Source organism: Bufo bufo, chromosome 9 (genome assembly GCF_905171765.1).
Source record: "Bufo bufo chromosome 9, aBufBuf1.1, whole genome shotgun sequence".
In the NCBI taxonomy this organism is placed as follows: Eukaryota; Metazoa; Chordata; class Amphibia; order Anura; family Bufonidae; genus Bufo; species Bufo bufo.
Window position 1 is genome coordinate 170169547 of NC_053397.1, and position 19752 is coordinate 170189298.

Sequence of the window (19752 nt, forward strand, 5' to 3'; positions counted from 1 at the left end):
CAAAGTTCAGACGAGGAGGTGGAGGTCCCTGGCAGCACCAGGCGTACCCGGCCCCGTGTCGCTAGACCACAGGTTGCGCAGGATCCGCTTCAAGAGCAGCAGAGTGGGGCTGTCGCTGCCGGATCACGTGGTGAGGCATACACCAGCAGCGCAGCCCTTCCTGGACCTAGTACCAGCACTGCCATACAACCTGGTGAAGTAGCGAGCACCAGAAGGGCAGTTGAAGCTGGTACGGTGGCACGTGCAATAGTTACCCCGTCGCAGCCACCGCACAGACAGGCCCGTAGAGCCCCTAGAATCCCTGAGGTGCTGGCAAACCCTGATTGGCAGTCACCAACTTCAGCCGCACCAGTAGTTCCCCCTTTCACCGCCCAGTCTGGAGTTCGGGTTGAGACGGCTCAAATCGGTTCGGCCCTGGGATTTTTTGAGCTGTTCTTGACTGCGGAGCTCTTGGACTTAGTCGTGGCAGAGACAAACCGGTATGCCACACAATTTATAACCGCAAACCCGGGAAGCTATTATGCCCAGCCTTTCCGGTGGAAACCAGTCCAAGTTTCCGAACTTAAAATTTTTCTGGGCCTTCTCCTCAACATGGGCCTGACAAAAAAGCATGAATTGCGGTCATATTGGTCCACGCACCCGATTCATCACATGTCCATGTTCTCTGCTGCTATGTCCAGGACACGATTTGAGACCATCCTGCGTTTTCTGCATTTTAGCGACAACACCACCTCCCGTCCCAGAGGCCACCCTGCTTTTGACCGGCTCCACAAAATTCGGCCCCTCATAGACCATTTCAACCAGAAATTTGCAGATTTGTATACCCCTGAGCAAAACATCTGCGTAGACAAGTCCCTAATACATTTTACCGGGCGCCTTGGCTTCAAACAATACATCCCAAGCAAGCGTGCCCGGTATGGGGTCAAATTGTATAAGCTCTGTAAAAGGGCCACAGGCTATACCCACAAATTTCGGATCTATGAGGGAAAAGATCAGACCCTGGAGCCGGTCGGTTGCCCTGACTACCTGGGGAGCAGTGGGAAGACAGTCTGGGACTTGGTGTCACCCTTATTTGGCAAGGGGTACCATCTTTATGTGGACAATTTCTACACAAGTGTGGCCCTCTTTAGGCATTTGTTTCTAGAACGGATTTGCGCCTGTGGCACCGCGCGAACTAGTCGCGTGGGCTTCCCCCAACGGCTTGTAACCACCCGTCTTGCAAGGGGGGAGAGGGCTGCCTTGTGTAACGAAGAACTGCTCGTGGTGAAATGGAGAGACAAGCGTGACGTTTACATGCTCTCCTCCATTCACGCAGACACGACAATCCAAATTGAGCGAGCAACCCATGTCATTGAAAAGCCCCTCTGTGTCCACGACTATAATGCGCTCATGGGAGGGGTGGACTTCAATGACCAGATGTTGTCTCCGTATTTAGTTTCCCGCAGAACCAGACGCTGGTATAAGAAGGTGTCTGTATATTCAATTCAATTGGCGCTGTACAATAGTTTTGTTCTCTACAGTAAGGCTGGGAGAACGGGATCTTTCCTCAAATTCCAGGAAGAGATCATCGAGAACCTCCTTTACCCAGGAGGTTCCGTGGCCCCATCCACCAGTGCAGTTAGCCGTCTACACGAGCGACATTTCCCCAGTGTCGTTCCTGGTACCTCAACCCAACCGTCACCCCGAAAAAGATGTCGTGTCTGTAGCAGGAGTGGAATAAGGCGTGACACCCGCTATTTCTGTCCTGACTGTGCTGACCACCCTGCCCTATGCTATGGAGAGTGTTTCCGGAAGTACCACACACAGGTACACTTAACATAGGGATTGCATCTCACAGGACAGGCACACAGGGCTATTAGGGCCCTTTTACTCACAGCTGCTGCAAACCTCTCCTTTCACCTGGGATAAAGTGCAAAACGTACTTTGCCACATCTTTGGGCGATTTGCGCTTTGCACATTGTCCCATGGGGAAGGAGAGGTTTGTTCTATAAAGGTAAAAAAAACTAAACAAAAAAAAAATTACCGGTGAGTAAAAAAGTTAAAAAAGTTAAAAAAAAGTTAATATGTTCTGTTCTAAAGTTAATAAAGTTATTGCTTTGCGGCCTGGTTTTTTCTTTTTTGTTTTGTTTTTTTTTACCTTCCAGGTGGACCAACCGATCGACTAGCTGCAGCACTGATGTGCATTCGGACAGAAGCATTGCGCTGCTGTCAGATTACACGCAAGTCGGTGTATGCGGCGCTGCAAGACGAGATTTCTCCTCTGCAGTAAAAGATACGTTTGCCGAGGCATATGAGCTGAGGAGGTAGCGGTGTTCATATACTTTGGCAAACACTTTGTATATATAAAAAAAAAAATCCCGGCAATGATTTATTCATCCACATCGATTGATGTGAATGGAGAAATCTGGTTTGCCAGGGCATACGAGCTAAGTGGGTATGGATGTTGGGCGGAGCTCCTATGTCCTGGCAGACGCCTTTCCCCTCCTTTTTCTTTTTTTGGAAGAGATTTTTTCATCCACATTGATCGATGCGAATGAATAAATCTGTGCCGTTCATTTTTTTCTTTCAGCCCAAAGGCTGAACGGAAAAAAAAAATCTCATTACCTGTATGCTCAATATAAGGAGAATAGCAGAAACTCCTAATGCTGGGCATACATGTAATGATTGCGGAGACCCTCAAATGCCAGGGCAGTACAAACACCCCACAAATAACACCATTTTGGAAAGAAGACACCCCAAGGTATTCGCTGAGGGGCATATTGAGTCCATGAAAGATTGAAATTTTTGTCCCAAGTTAGCGGAAAGGGAGACTTTGTGAGAACAAAATCAAAAAAATCAATTTCCGCTAACTTGTGCCCAAAAATTTTTTTTCTATGAACTCGCCATGCCCCTCATTGAATACCTTGGGGTGTCTTCTTTCCAAAATGGGGTCACATGTGGGGTATTTATACTGCCCTGGCATTTTAGGGGCCCCAAAGCGTGAGAAGAAGTCTGGTATCCAAATGTCTAAAAATGCCCTCCTAAAAGGAATTTGGGCACCTTTGCCCACCTAGGCTGCAAAAAAGTGTCACACATGTGGTATCTCCGTATTCAGGAGAAGTTGGGGAATGTGTTTTGGGGTGTCATTTTACATATACCCATGCTGGGTGAGATAAATATCTTGGTCAAATGCCAACTTTGTATAAAAAAATGGGAAAAGTTGTCTTTTGCCAAGATATTTCTCTCACCCAGCATGGGTATATGTAAAATGACACCACAAAACACATTCCCCACCCTCTCCTGAATACGGCGATACCACATGTGTGACACTTTTTTGCAGCCTAGGTGGGCAAAGGGGCCCACATTCCAAAGAGCACCTTTCGGATTTCACAGGTCATTTACCTACTTACCACACATTAGGGCCCCTAGAAAATGCCAGGGCAGTATAACTACCCCACAAGTGACCCCATTTTGGAAAGAAGACACCCCAACTCACTATGCCCATCAGCGAATATCTTGGGGTCTCTTCTTTCCAAAATGGGGTCACTTGTGGGGTAGTTATACTGCCCTGGCATTCTAGGGGCCCAAATGTGTGGTAAGGAGTTTGAAATCAAATTCTGTAAAAAATGACCAGTGAAATCCGAAAGGTGCTCTTTGGATTATGGGCCCCTTTGCCCACCTAGGCTGCAAAAAAGTGTCACACATCTGGTATCTCTGTATTCAGGAGAAGTTGAGGAATGTGTTTTGGGGTGTCATTTTACATATACCCATGCTGGGTGAGAGAAATATCTTGGCAAAAGACAACTTTTCCCATTTTTTTATACAAAGTTGGCATTTGACCAAGATATTTATCTCACCCAGCATGGGTATATGTAAAAAGACACCCCAAAACACATTCCTCAACTTCTCCTGAATACAGAGATACCAGATGTGTGACACTTTTTTGCAGCCTAGGTGGGCAAAGGGGCCCATATTCCAAAGAGCACCTTTCGGATTTCACTAATCATTTTTTACAGAATTTGATTTCAAACTCCTTACCACACATTTGGGCCCCTAGAATGCCAGGGCAGTATAACTACCCCACAAGTGACCCCATTTTGGAAATAAGACCCCCCAAGGTATTCCGTGAGGGGCATGGCGAGTTCCTAGAATTTTTTATTTTTTGTCACAAGTTAGTGGAAAATTATGATTTTTTTTTTTTTTTTTTTCATACAAAGTCTCATATTCCACTAACTTGTGACAAAAAATAAAAACTTCCATGAACTCACTATGCCCATCAGCGAATACCTTGGGGTCTCTTCTTTCCAAAATGGGGTCACTTGTGGGGTAGTTATACTGCCCTGGCATTCTAGGGGCCCAAATGTGTGGTAAGGAGTTTGAAATCAAATTCTGTAAAAACTGACCAGTGAAATCCGAAAGGTGCTCTTTGGAATATGGGCCCCTTTGCCCACCTAGGCTGCAAAAAAGTGTCACACATCTGGTATCTCCGTACTCAGGAGAAGTTGGGGAATGTGTTTTGGGGTGTCATTTTACATATACCCATGCTGGGTGAGAGAAATATCTTGGCAAAAGACAACTTTTCCCATTTTTTTATACAAAGTTGGCATTTGACCAAGATATTTATCTCACCCAGCATGGGTATATGTAAAAAGACACCCCAAAACACATTCCTCAACTTCTCCTGAATACAGAGATACCAGATGTGTGACACTTTTTTGCAGCCTAGGTGGGCAAAGGGGCCCATATTCCAAAGAGCACCTTTCGGATTTCACTGGTCATTTTTTACAGAATTTGATTTCAAACTCCTTACCACACATTTGGGCCCCTAGAATGCCAGGGCAGTATAACTACCCCACAAGTGACCCCATTTTGGAAATAAGACACCCCAAGGTATTCCGTGAGGGGCATGGCGAGTTCCTAGAATTTTTTATTTTTTGTCACAAGTTAGTGGAAAATTATGATTTTTTTTTTTTTTTTTTCATACAAAGTCTCATATTCCACTAACTTGCGACAAAAAATAAAAACTTCCATGAACTCACTATGCCCATCAGCGAATACCTTGGGGTCTCTTCTTTCCAAAATGGGGTCACTTGTGGGGTAGTTATACTGCCCTGGCAAATGCCAACTTTGTATAAAAAAATTGGAAAAGTTGTCTTTTGCCAAGATATTTCTCTCACCCAGCATGGGTATATGTAAATCATCATTTTCCGCTAACTTGTGACAAAAAATAAAAAGTTCTATGAACTCACTATGCCCATCAGCGAATACCTTAGGGTGTGTACTTTCCGAAATGGGGTCATTTGTGGGGTGTTTGTACTGTCTGGGCATTGTAGAACCTCAGGAAACATGACAGGTGCTCAGAAAGTCAGAGCTGCTTCAAAAAGCGGAAATTCACATTTTTGTACCATAGTTTGTAAACGCTATAACTTTTACCCAAACCATTTTTTTTTTTTACCCAAACATTTTTTTTTTATCAAAGACATGTAGAACAATAAATTTAGAGCAAAATTTATATATGGATCTCGTTTTTTTTGCAAAATTTTACAACTGAAAGTGAAAAATGTCATTTTTTTGCAAAAAAATCGTTAAATTTCGATTAATAACAAAACAAAAAAAGTAAAAATGTCAGCAGCAATGAAATACCACCAAATGAAAGCTCTATTAGTGAGAAGAAAAGGAGGTAAAATTCATTTGGGTGGTAAGTTGCATGACCGAGCAATAAACGGTGAAAGTAGTGTAGGTCAGAAGTGTAAAAAGTGGCCTGGTCTTTCAGGGTGTTTAAGCACTGGGGGCTGCGGTGGTTAATCAGGGGCCATTTTTATGCATCTTAAAGGAAAACTGTCAAAAATGTGCCCTGCTGGAGCCTAGAACATTTTTATTTTAGACCACGGGAGTACAGGCCCCAAACATTAGGCATTCACTGGACAGAAAAAAAAGGGATTATGCGGCTGGAGGTATATTAGAAGGTCATTGGATATCAATTTTACTGCAGGCCAGTGGACTACAGGCCCCAAACATTCATTCACCGTACAGAAAAGGACAATTGATAATGTGGCTGGAGGTACATTAGGCGGTCACCGTATAACAATTTTGCTGTCGGACAGTTAGATTACAGGCCCCAAAAATTATGCATTCAACGTACATAAAAGATCAAGTCATTATGTGGCTGGAGGTATATTAGACGGTCATTGGATATCAATTTTACTGCAGGCCAGTACAAATACATGCCAAATATATATGTTTAAAAGAACTAAAAATATAAAATTGGATTAAAAACATGGCTAACGAAATCCCCCCTCTTGAAAAAACCCCAAATGATAATAGTTGAAATTCGATAACACGTGGTCGTCACAGGTGTTGAATTCCTCCATGAAGACAGGGACCATTCTTTGTTCTGTGTGGTGGTGGATATGTGTGGGCTGGCATGAGGAAATTCAATTAAACGTCATCACAGGTGTTGAATTCCTCTGAGATCCATGCCTCGTTAATTTTTATAAATGTGAGGTAGTCCACACTGTCGTGAGCCAGGCGAATGCACTTATCGGCCACGACCCCCTCTGCTGCGCTGAACATCCTTTCGGACAGGACACTCGACGAGGGGCAACCCAGGAGTTCCATGGCAAATTGTGCCAGCTCTGGCCACAGGTTATGCCTGCACACCCAGTAGTCAAGGGGTTCCTCGCTTCTCAGAGCGTCCACATTCCGGGGACCATCCAGTGCGGATGGTCCCCGGAATGGCCTCCGAGTCCACCAGTTTATATGGCAACAGTTGGCGGGCTGGCAGTTCTGACAAGCCGGCGGTTAGCCGTTGGGCAAGAGGGTTATCCGGCGTCAACTTTTTACGTTCGAACATTTGGGCCACGGAAGCCTGCCTTTTGCCAGATGAACGTGACGGCGGCACCGTGGAAGGTGGCCTGGAGGACAAATGGGAGGAGAGAGGAGAAGGAGAAGAGGCAGGACGTGGAGAGCCGGGAGTGTGGCTTTGTGAGTTCTGACGGTTTTGCTACCACTGGGATCAGTGATGGAAGGCCAGGTGCCTTCTTAAGGCAGTCGTCCCTAGATGAGTGTTGCGCTTACCGCGACTTATGCGTTGACAGCACAGTCTGCAGATGGCAACACTATTGTCAGCAGCTAACACGCTTAAAAATAGCCCACACTGCAGAGCCATGTGCCGGCATCCTGGGAGCGCCAGATGTGACCGTGCATGGTGGATGGCTAGCTCCAGATACATTTGCGTTTTGCTTTTTGCCTCCTGTGCACTGCGAGTTCTGCCTGCTTCTCCTCCTTCTCCTCCCTATCTACTGCTCCGTCTCTCCCTCTGAACTCCCCTCCTCTTCCTCTGTTGTGGGCCCCCACGTGACATCCATCTACACGTCCTAATCGTCACCTCCACCACTGACATTAGAGATCTCAGAGTAGGCAGCAACAGCGGGGACCACCCCCCTTGGGCTGATCTGGGTACTGTCGCCAGACCGCTGGGTGGCGGCCGTTGCTGCCTCCTCTACCTCCTCCGATGCCAAGAATGGCTGCGCATCGGTAAGGTCTGGGAATGGATGGGAAAATAATTCCTCTTACTCGAGTGGAGGGGCTATGGTGGTGTTGGTGGTGGTGGTGTCTTTCAGGGTGCACACAGCAGAGAGTGAGGAGGGTGCTGATACAGAGGATGAAGATGGTGCAGAAGCGGAAGGCTGCAACTCTGGTGCGTCCTTTGACGTAATCGCACGCACCTTCTCCAACTTCCCACTTAGGCTCCGGTCTGGTGCACCTGACCAACCCCTACCACCCCTGCGGAATCGCTTGCCTCTTCCTCTGCCTGTCATTTTCAAAATGACCCTGTGACAAAGTCCCTGTAGAAGAGCAGCATTTGTGGAAGCAGGTGTATTGCAGGCCTCAATCAATATTTGGTGGAAGCCGGTATATCAATACCCTGTATAAGTATTTTGTGGGAACAGGTATATAGAACCCAATAATGAGTATTTGCTGGAAGCCGGCAAATCAAACCCCTTAATCGATATTTGGTGGAAGCTGGTGTATCGCAGGCTTCAATCAATATTTGGTGGAAGCCGGTATATCAATACCCTGTATCAGTATTTTGTGAAAACAGGTATATAGAACCCAATAATGAGTATTTGCTGGAAGCTGATATATCTAACCCCTTAATCAATATTTGGTGGAAGCTGGTGTATCACAGGCCTCAATTTATATTTGGTGTAAGCCAGTGTACCACACCCCTCAATCAATATTTTGTGGAAGCAAGGATATCACACCCCTTTAATCTGTGTTTTTGGGGGCAACAGGTATATCATACCAGTTGCAATTAGTTATTCGAATAGTGTTTGTCTCTCTATATAGCTGCAGTATCTCAGCAGAACCAGACACAACTGCTGCACAATACAAATGCACCATAATATACTTTCTATGTTAGAAGTTATATTATACAGTAGGTATATCATACCCTTCTATCAGATTTTTTTGGGGGGGCAACAGGTATATCACACCTGTTGCAATTACTTATTTCAATAGCGTTTGTCCCTCTATCTAGCTACAGTATCGCAGCAGAACCGCACACAACTGCTGCACAATACAAATGCACTATAATATACTTTCTATGTTAGAAAGTACACTGCTCAAAAAAATAAAGGGAACACTTAAGCAACACAATGTAACTCCAAGTCAATCACACTTCTGTGAAATCAAACTGTCCACTTAGGAAGCAACACTGAGTGACAATCAATGTCACATGCTGTTGTGCAAATGGGATAGACAACAGGTGGAAATTATAGGCAATTAGCAAGACACCCCCAATAAAGGAGTGGTTCTGCAGGTGGTGACCACAGACCACTTCTCAGTTCCTATGCTTCCTGGCTGATGTTTTGGTCACTTTTGAATGCTGTCGGTGCTTTCACTCTAGTGGTAGCATGAGACAGAGTCTACAACCCACACAAGTGGCTCAGGTAGTGCAGCTTATCCAGGATGGCACATCAATGCGAGCTGTGGCAAGAAGGTTTGCTGTGTCTGTCAGCGTAGTGTCCAGAGCATGGAGGCGCTACCAGGAGACAGGCCAGTACATCAGGAGACGTGGAGGAGGCCGTAGGAGGGCAACAACCCAGCAGCAGGACCGCTACCTCCGCCTTTGTGCAAGGAGGAACAGAAGGAGCACTGCCAGAGCCGTGCAAAATGACCTCCAGCAGGCCACAAATGTGCATGTGTCTGCTCAAACGGTCAGAAACAGACTCCATGAGGGTGATATGAGGGCCCGACGTCCACAGGTGGGGGTTGTGCTTACAGCCCAACACCGTGCAGGACGTTTGGCATTTGCCAGAGAACACCAAGATTGGCAAATTCGCCACTGGCGCCCTGTGCTCTTCACAGATGAAAGCAGATTCACACTGAGCACATGTGACAGACGTGACAGAGTCTGGAGACGCCGTGGAGAACATTCTGCTGCCTGCAACATCCTCCAGCATGACCGGTTTGGCATTGGGTCAGTAATGGTGTGGGGTGGCATTTCTTTGGAGGGCCGCACAGCCCTCCATGTGCTCGCCAGAGGTAGCCTGACTGCCATTAGGTACCGAGATGAGATCCTCAGACCCCTTGTGAGACCATATGCTGGTGCGGTTGGCCCTGGGTTCCTCCTAATGCAAGACAATGCTAGACCTCATGTGGCTGGAGTGTGTCAGCAGTTCCTGCAAGACGAAGGCATTGGTGCTATGGACTGGCCCGCCCGTTCCACAGACCTGAATCCAATTGAGCACATCTGGGACATCATGTCTCGCTCTATCCACCAACGTCACGTTGCACCACAGACTGTCCAGGAGTTGGCAGATGCTTTAGTCCAGGTCTGGGAGGAGATCTCTCAGGAGACCGTCCGCCACCTCATCAGGAGCATGCACAGGCGTTTTAGGGAGGTCATACAGGCACATGGAGGCCACACACACCACTGAGCCTCATTTTGACTTGTTTTAAGGACATTACATCAAAGTTGGATCAGCCTGTAGTGTGTTTTTCCACTTTAATTTTGAATGTGACTCCAAATCCAGACCTCCATGGGTTGAAAAATTTGATTTCCTTTTTTAAATTTTTGTGTGATTTTGTTGTCAGCACATTCAACTATGTAAAGAACAAAGTATTTCAGAAGAATATTTAATTAACTCAGATCTAGGATGTGTTATTTTTGTGTTCCCTTTTTTTTTTGAGCAGTGTATATTATAAGTATATCACACCCCTCTGTATTTCACACCTATCGATAGCACACCAATACCAGTGCTTAAAATGACTTTTGTGGCCCTATTAGCTAGCATTTAGTGTCCCTAACAGTCTGTCCCTGCTCCATACAGCAACCTCTCCCTACACTGGCAAAAGACTGAATGTAAAATGGCGGCCAGATCAGGTTTATTTATAGGGTAGGGGGTATGTCCATGTACTGAAACGTCTCAATTGGCTGTCCTGTCCCACCTGATGGATGTGCCAAAGTTTTTCACAATGGTAAGAATATGGTGCCGGCGAACATTGCCATATGTTCACCTGTTTGGCGAACCACGAACGAGCAGAGTTCGCTGCGAAACGACCGCCGGGCGAACCGCAAGGCCATCTCTAGCACACAGTATGTCTCTAAAAACTCCAGAATTCATCCGGCTGCTTCTGTCCTGTGCCACATCATCAATAAGCACTAGGGACCCAGTGCCACTGGCAGCCATGCATGCCCAAGCCATCACACTGCCTCCACCATGTTTTACAGATGATGTGGTATGCTTTGGATCATGAGCTGTACCGTGCCTTCGCCATACTTTTTCCTTTCCATCATTCTGGTAGAGGTTGATCTTGGTTTCATCTGTCCAAAGAATGTTCTTCCAGAAGTGTGCTGGTTTCTTAAGATGTTTTTTTAGCAAAGTTCAATCTAGCCTTTTTATTTTTGAGGCTTATGAGTGGCTTGCACCGTGCAGTGAACCCTCTGTATTTACTTTCATGCAGTCTTCTCTTTATGGTAGATTTGGATATTGATACGCCTACAGGGAGTGCAGAATTATTAGGCAAGTTGTATTTTTGAGGATTAATTTTATTATTGAACAACAACCATGTTCTCAATGAACCCAAAAAACTCATTAATATCAAAGCTGAATATTTTTGGAAGTAGTTTTTAGTTTGTTTTTAGTTTTAGCTATTTTAGGGGGATATCTGTGTGTGCAGGTGACTATTACTGTGCATAATTATTAGGCAACTTAACAAAAAACAAATATATACCCATTTAAATTATTTATTTTTACCAGTGAAACCAATATAACATCTCAACATTCACAAATATACATTTCTGACATTCAAAAACAAAACAAAAACAAATCAGTGACCAATATAGCCACCTTTCTTTGCAAGGACACTCAAAAGCCTGCCATCCATGGATTCTGTCAGTGTTTTGATCTGTTCACCATCAACATTGCGTGCAGCAGCAACCACAGCCTCCCAGACACTGTTCAGAGAGGTGTACTGTTTTCCCTCCTTGTAAATCTCACATTTGATGATGGACCACAGGTTCTCAATGGGGTTCAGATCAGGTGAACAAGGAGGCCATGTCATTAGATTTTCTTCTTTTATACCCCTACTTGCCAGCCACGCTGTGGAGTACTTGGACGCGTGTGATGGAGCATTGTCCTGCATGAAAATCATGTTTTTCTTGAAGGATACAGACTTCTTCCTGTACCACTGCTTGAAGAAGGTGTCTTCCAGAAACTGGCAGTAGGACTGGGAGTTGAGCTTGACTCCATCCTCAACCCGAAAAGGCCCCACAAGCTCATCTTTGATGATACCAGCCCAAACCAGTACTCCACCTCCACCTTGCTGGCGTCTGAGTCGGACTGGAGCTCTCTGCCCTTTACCAATCCAGCCACGGGCCCATCCATCTGGCCCATCAAGACTCACTCTCATTTCATCAGTCCATAAAACCTTAGAAAAATCAGTCTTGAGATATTTCTTGGCCCAGTCTTGACGTTTCAGCTTGTGTGTCTTGTTCAGTGGTGGTCGTCTTTCAGCCTTTCTTACCTTGGCCATGTCTCTGAGTATTGCACACCTTGTGCTTTTGGGCACTCCAGTGATGTTGCAGCTCTGAAATATGGCCAAACTGGTGGCAAGTGGCATCTTGGCAGCTGCACGCTTGACTTTTCTCAGTTCATGGGCAGTTATTTTGCGCCTTGGTTTTTCCACACGCTTCTTGCGACCCTGTTGACTATTTTGAATGAAACGCTTGATTGTTCGATGATCACGCTTCAGAAGCTTTGCAATTTTAAGAGTGCTGCATCCCTCTGCAAGATATCTCACTATTTTTGACTTTTCTGAGCCTGTCAAGTCCTTCTTTTGACCCATTTTGCCAAAGGAAAGGAAGTTGCCTAATAATTATGCACACCTAATATAGGGTGTTGATGTCATTAGACCACACCCCTTCTCATTACAGAGATGCACATCACCTAATATGCTTAATTGGTAGTAGGCTTTCGAGCCTATACAGCTTGGAGTAAGACAACATGCATAAAGAGGATGATGTGGTCAAAATACTAATTTGCCTAATAATTCTGCACTCCCTGTATATCCTAGAGAGTGTTGTTCACTTGGCTAGCTGTTGTGAAGGGGTTTCTCTTCACCATGGTAATTATTCTGCGATCATCCACCACTGATGTCTTCCGTGGGCGTCCAGGTCTTTTTGCATTGTTGAGGTCATCAGTGCTTTCTTACTTTCTCAAGATGTACCAAACTGTAGATTTTGCCACTCCTAATAGTGTATAAATTTTTTGGATGTTTTTTTTTCTGTTTTCGCAGATGAAGGATAGCTTGTTTAACCTGCATGGAGAGCTCCATTGACCGCATGTTTACTTCTCAGCACATTCTTCAAAATGCAAGCACCACACCTCAAATAAACTCCAGGCCTTTTATGTGCTTAATTGAGAATTAAATAATTAAGGAATTGCCCACACATGCCCATGAGACAGCCTTTGTGTCAATTGTCCAATTACTTTGGGTCCCTTTAAAAACAGGGTGCCATATGTAAAGGAGCTGAAACTCCTAAACCCTTCATCAAAGTTTAATGTGGATACCCTCGAATGAAAGCTAAAAGTCTGGACTTTATGTCCATTATAAAACTATAACTTGAATATGTTTTAAATAAAAATAAACAGGTAAAAAAATTGTGTCAGTGTCCAAATATATATGGACCTAACTGTATTTGGGTATTGTAGTTTACCACCTCCATATTACTGGCATGATTTGATATGAAGATGCATCTGTCCAGCAGCAAAGTATCCAAGTAAATTACATTAGAATGTTTGGCAACTATAAATATTACTATCATTTAACAGCTGCCCTTGCCTGGTGACACAATTATTCCGCACTACTTGTGTTGCTGTGTACACACAGTTGATTGCATTAGCACTGCTGTGTCAATAAGTGGCTTTTAGCGGCTGGTATTTATTACCACACTGTAAAGTAATTCAGGTACCAACCCTAAACAGCATTACAGGATCAAGATTGTTAAATATACTTCCAAGTGATATGAGGTATATAAGCCCTGTGACATCAGAAACGTAAATTTACACATAACATCCTGGTACATTGTATTTGTATGGAAACCAGCGTAATATTCACATTAGTAGTAAACATTGATTATCTAGGTAGATAAAAAAACACAGTTCTATTGATTTCCATGCATATGAGTAGGCCCCAGCATCGAGTAGGCCCAGCCATCTGTAATGCCTCCCACATCTACTCTGCCATTTACAGTACCACGGTCTTATCATGTCCTTTTTGGATAATTCAGCCAAAAACCTAAACCAAAAGCATGGTAAGCCAAAATTTTTACAGACATATTGGAAAAATAAAAATTATTGATAAACATGAGAGATGAGCGATTCGGGTTCCATTTGGCCGAAATGGTCGACTAATCAGATTCAGGTTCAAATCGATTCTACCTGAATCAGAAGTGTTTCAGTTAGCCTGAAAGTTTTTGTCTGACACTCTGAGATCTCCTAGGGTTTGGCACTCTAACAGACCACCCATCCACCATGGTAAATTAGCAAATTCTTGCCAAATCTCACCAAACAGGTTCTGGGTTGGACTGCCAAATCTGGCTCGCTTTGCAATTGCTGTGACACCCATTCCGCATATTCAACATGGCAATCGAGATCGCCGTCATTGAGATGGTGCAGAAACTGGATCTTGTACAGGTGTCACAGGTGCTATGATGTGGACTCTTGTTGAAGGATGCCAGGACGGTCGTTGTTACATTGTCTGAGGCAGTTTGGTTCCAAGGTCGCAGGTTTCAAAATGGCCGCTGTGTTAGACACTGCCCTTTACAGATTTACCCCCTTCTCCTTAGCAACATACCACACACAGGATGGCATTCCTAACTACCGTTTTCTATTTACTTAGGAGTCTCCATACTTTTGAACCACCCTGTATGACTAACTGTAGAAAATCCTTTCTTGTACTGTCTAAATCACTTTTTCTTCACATGTAATGTCCCCTGGTCCTTTATACTGTTCTTGGAGTAAATAACTCATGTGCGAGCTCTTTGTATTGACCACACACGTATTTACACATGTAAGATCACCTCTAAGGTGTATTTTTACAAGGTTAACAACCTAAATTTTTGTAACTTTTCATATTAAAAGAGATATTTTACATCCATTTAATAACCTGGTTGCCCTCTATAGTACTCTCTCTAGCTTTCCTATAACGTTTTTAGTATGTGGAGCCCAAAACTGAATCCTGTATTTTAGATGTGGACTTACTAGGGATTTGTAGTGGGGTAATATTACATTTGGATAACAGGTATTTATCTCTGTATGAGGGTTCTCTCTTAGAAAGTGAAGACATACACCTCACCAACATAACCAAACTGATTTGAAGCAGATGTGGATCCGCTGTTTCACTCTGACATACTGTATTAGTCTTGGGGCATTATTTAGGTGACCTCCCTGGTCTTCATCCTTTTACCCTGATACAGAGATCTGGTTTCCACTGCCGGGACACCACCAGGATGCTACCTGGAGTAGTCTCTGTTCAAGTGACAGCTGACACACGGGGGCCAAGAGACACCAAGGGATCAAGAAAAACCATAGTCAGGGATAGACCAAGGTCAGGGCAGGCAGATCAGGGTCAGAATTGAGTTCAGGCAAAGCCCAGGCAGCAAGGAGTGAAGTCTGGGACATAGACAAAAGTCGGTACAGGGTAGATGAACAGAGACATCTCACCTTTGTAGGGCACTAGCGAACTACAACCAACTGCTTAGGCATCTTCCCACAGGTGGCCAGACATTGGCTGGTGAAGATTAGGGTGCACAAGCTGACCCCGTAAAAAGACAGAGGGATCGCACATGCCCTACAGACAGAGCAGGAGCAGGCCTATCCTACATGAAGGAAACTAATGACAAGAAGAAGAAGCGGGCCACAGCCTGTGAGAAAGAATTGGAGCTATTCTGGCGTCGCAGCAGGAGAGATGCCGGCATGTTCAAGTCACCAGGACTGGAGACAAGGAGCATGTAAGCAGTGTGGCGACAGCCATGGGACACCGCTATAACACAATTTTAATTTATCATGGATGAATTTTTCATGGGTAGCACCCAAAGTGTAAGCATGAGGACTGAAGATGGATTTTTCATACTCAAGCTTTCTCTTGTGTAGAGCTCTACATCTTTGTGAACAGGACTAGGTCAGTACATCTGGATGTAAAAATTAATGTTTTTATTTGCTGAGAACAGGCAGAAATCTTGGAAATGATAAAGGAATAATAAAAAATACTATACTAGAAAAAGTGCATCCATGTCCAAATTCCACATAGTGTCTTCTTGACTAATACATTACACAACATGGATCCCACGTGACAGGTATTTATAAAAAGACATTCATTTTGGGAAAGGAAAACTATTAAACAACATAATAAAAACCAACCTGAACAGCAACCTAAGAGACAACAGAATTATATAATAGATATAGAAAATAATTTAATAAACCTCTTTATGTTTTTTCACAGATGCATCAATTATCTTTTATTGCAATTTCAGTGTATTAGATATTAAAACAAGCAATCCTCTGTGGACGTCTGGTTTCCTTTTAGACACAATACTTCATAGAAAAATTACTTTACAGGATAATGATTCATTAAATAACTAAATCCAACAATATTGTTTGTCTGCAATAAAGCTATTTGTAGAGAGCAGCATGTGCCAGAGAATTATATTCAGATCATAAAACCTACATACAATATTATCCAGGGATAGTTAATAGATGAATGAGGGAAAAAGTCTATACAGTATGAACGTGTTTCAAATGTTATCTATAAGTCACTTATCTCAAAAGGTGCAAACACTGTATCTATAGGATTATGGAAGGACAATGCCCTGGCAGAAAAAGAAAAGTCTGGTGGTCAAAATTCTAAAGTGGTGAATGGTAATATGGCTGTAATTTACACAGGGTCATAGCTAGAAGGGTTGCAGATGTAGCAGTTGTATACTGGCCACTTTGCTCAACGGGGACCAAAGGCCATTCTGCCATATAACAAACACCAGTATTATAAAAAAGCACATTGTAGGTGGGGGGCCCTGTTATAGATTTTACATTCTGTGTTCACAGACTGGTGAAATGTATCAGTCAGAGTGCGGACACAGCTAGAGCAGAGTCCAGCTGGTTAGGGTCAAGCTGAGTCTATGGCAGGTAATCTATCAGAGAAATAAAGAAACAGCAGGAAAATTGTAGAATCATGGGACTGCAGAGAACAGAGAAGAACCTGAAACCACATAAATAAAATAACATAAAACACCTACACACAGGGACGGTGCAAGGATTTTTGCCAACACAAGCAAAGCTACATTTTGGCGCCCCCCCCCCCCCCCCCCCCCCGCACCACCACCACCAGACCACCAGAACTCATGGGGGTGATGTAAAAAGGAGGGGGTGATGTAACATGGAGGGGGTGATGTGACATGGAGGGGGAGAAAAGTGACATGGAGGGGGAGAAAATTGACATGGAGGGGGACGAAATGTGACATGGGGGGAGAAATGTGACATGGGGGGGAGAAATGTGACATGGGGGGAGAAATGTGACATGGGGGGATGATGTGCCATGGGGGGGAGAAAAATGACAACAAAGGGGGTGATGTAAAAAGGAGGGGGTGATGTGACATGGAGGGGGAGAAATGTGACATTGAGGGGGAGAAATGTGACATGGAGGGGGAGAAATGTAGAAATGTGACATTTCTCCCCCCCCCATGTCAAATTTTTCGCCCCATGTCAAATTTCTCTCCCTCCATGTCATATTTCCCCCCCTCCATGTCACATTTCTCCCCCCTCCATGTCACATTTCTCCCCCTCCATGTCACATTTCTCTCCCTCCATGTCACATTTCACCCCCTCCATGTCACATTTCACCCCCTCCATGTCACATTTCTCCCCCTCCATGTCACATTTCTCCCCCTCCATGGCATATTTCCCTCCCATGCCACCCCCCTCCTCTATTAATGTTGTGTAAAAAACATTATGCTCACCTGGCCCTGGTCCCATCTGCAGCAGCTCCCCTTCTCCTCTGTGTGGTCCTGGTATCTTCTCTCTGGACTCTCGACAAGTTTGAGGACCTTTCCCACTCAGCCAATCAGTGGCCGCAGCTGTGTCACGTGTCAGGCCAGTGATTGGCTCAGTGGGAAATCACTGGCCTGACAAGTGACACAGCTACGGCCACTGATTAGCTGAGTGGGAAAGGTCCTCAAAACTTTTTGGGAGTCCATAGAGAAGATACCAGGACCACACAGAGAATAGCCACGGGCACGCAAGTGATTTTTAAAAAAAAGTTAAATTTATCCGCGCCCCCATTGGCTCGGCGTCTCTGCGCACTAAGGCAGCCACTTGGTCTGCCTTATTATAGCGTCGGGCCTGCCTACACATTTGCATCCCCATGACTGTATGTATATAATAAAGTATATATATATAATAAAGTATATATATATATATATATATATATATATAGTGACACAGTGAGAGGTTTCGTCTGAGAAAACAGGTATTTTCCTCCCAGCATATGCTGCTGGGCCCACTCCACCAACACCGCAAGGTGACTTTTTGTTTGAATATGACTGCATGTTTTGTCACTTGCCTGACGTGTGAATAAAACACTGAACGGTTTGATCCAAAGAACTTGTTGTTGCCTCTACACTGCGTCCACTAATCCTGTCTACCCCACAATATATATATATATACAGGGAGTGCAGAATTATTAGGCAAGTTGTATTTTTGAGGATTAATTTTATTATTGAACAACAACCATGTTCTCAATGAACCCAAAAAACTCATTAATATCAAAGCTGAATATTTTTGGAAGTAGTTTTTAGTTTGTTTTTAGTTTTAGCTATTTTAGGGGGATATCTGTGTGTGCAGGTGACTATTACTGTGCATAATTATTAGGCAACTTAACAAAAAACAAATATATACCCATTTCAATTATTTATTTTTACCAGTGAAACCAATATAACATCTCAACATTCACAAATATACATTTCTGACATTCAAAAACAAAACAAAAACAAATCAGTGACCAATATAGCCACCTTTCTTTGCAAGGACACTCAAAAGCCTGCCATCCATGGATTCTGTCAGTGTTTTGATCTGTTCACCATCAACATTGCGTGCAGCAGCAACCACAGCCTCCCAGACACTGTTCAGAGAGGTGTACTGTTTTCCCTCCTTGTAAATCTCACATTTGATGATGGACCACAGGTTCTCAATGGGGTTCAGATCAGGTGAACAAGGAGGCCATGTCATTAGATTTTCTTCTTTTATACCCTTTCTTGCCAGCCACGCTGTGGAGTACTTGGACGCGTGTGATGGAGCATTGTCCTGCCTGAAAATCATGCTTTTCTTGAAGGATGCAGACTTCTTCCTGTACCACTGCTTGAAGAAGGTGTCTTCCAGAAACTGGCAGTAGGACTGGGAGTTGAGCTTGACTCCATCCTCAACCCGAAAAGGCCCCACAAGCTCATCTTTGATGATACCAGCCCAAACCAGTACTCCACCTCCACCTTGCTGGCGTCTGAGTCGGACTGGAGCTCTCTGCCCTTTACCAATCCAGCCACGGGCCCATCCATCTGGCCCATCAAGACTCACTCTCATTTCATCAGTCCATAAAACCTTAGAAAAAATTGTCTTGAGATATTTCTTGGCCCAGTCTTGACGTTTCAGCTTGTGTGTCTTGTTCAGTGGTGGTCGTCTTTCAGCCTTTCTTACCTTGGCCATGTCTCTGAGTATTGCACACCTTGTGCTTTTGGGCACTCCAGTGATGTTGCAGCTCTGAAATATGGCCAAACTGGTGGCAAGTGGCATCTTGGCAGCTGCACGCTTGACTTTTCTCAGTTCATGGGCAGTTATTTTGCGCCTTGGTTTTTCCACACGCTTCTTGCGACCCTGTTGACTATTTTGAATGAAACGCTTGATTGTTCGATGATCACGCTTCAGAAGCTTTGCAATTTTAAGAGTGCTGCATCCCTCTGCAAGATATCTCACTATTTTTGACTTTTCTGAGCCTGTCAAGTCCTTCTTTTGACCCATTTTGCCAAAGGAAAGGAAGTTGCCTAATAATTATGCACACCTGATATAGGGTGTTGATGTCATTAGACCACACCCCTTCTCCTTACAGAGATGCACATTACCTAATATGCTTAATTGGTAGTAGGCTTTCGAGCCTATACAGCTTGGAGTAAGACAACATGCATAAAGAGGATGATGTGGTCAAAATACTCATTTGCCTAAT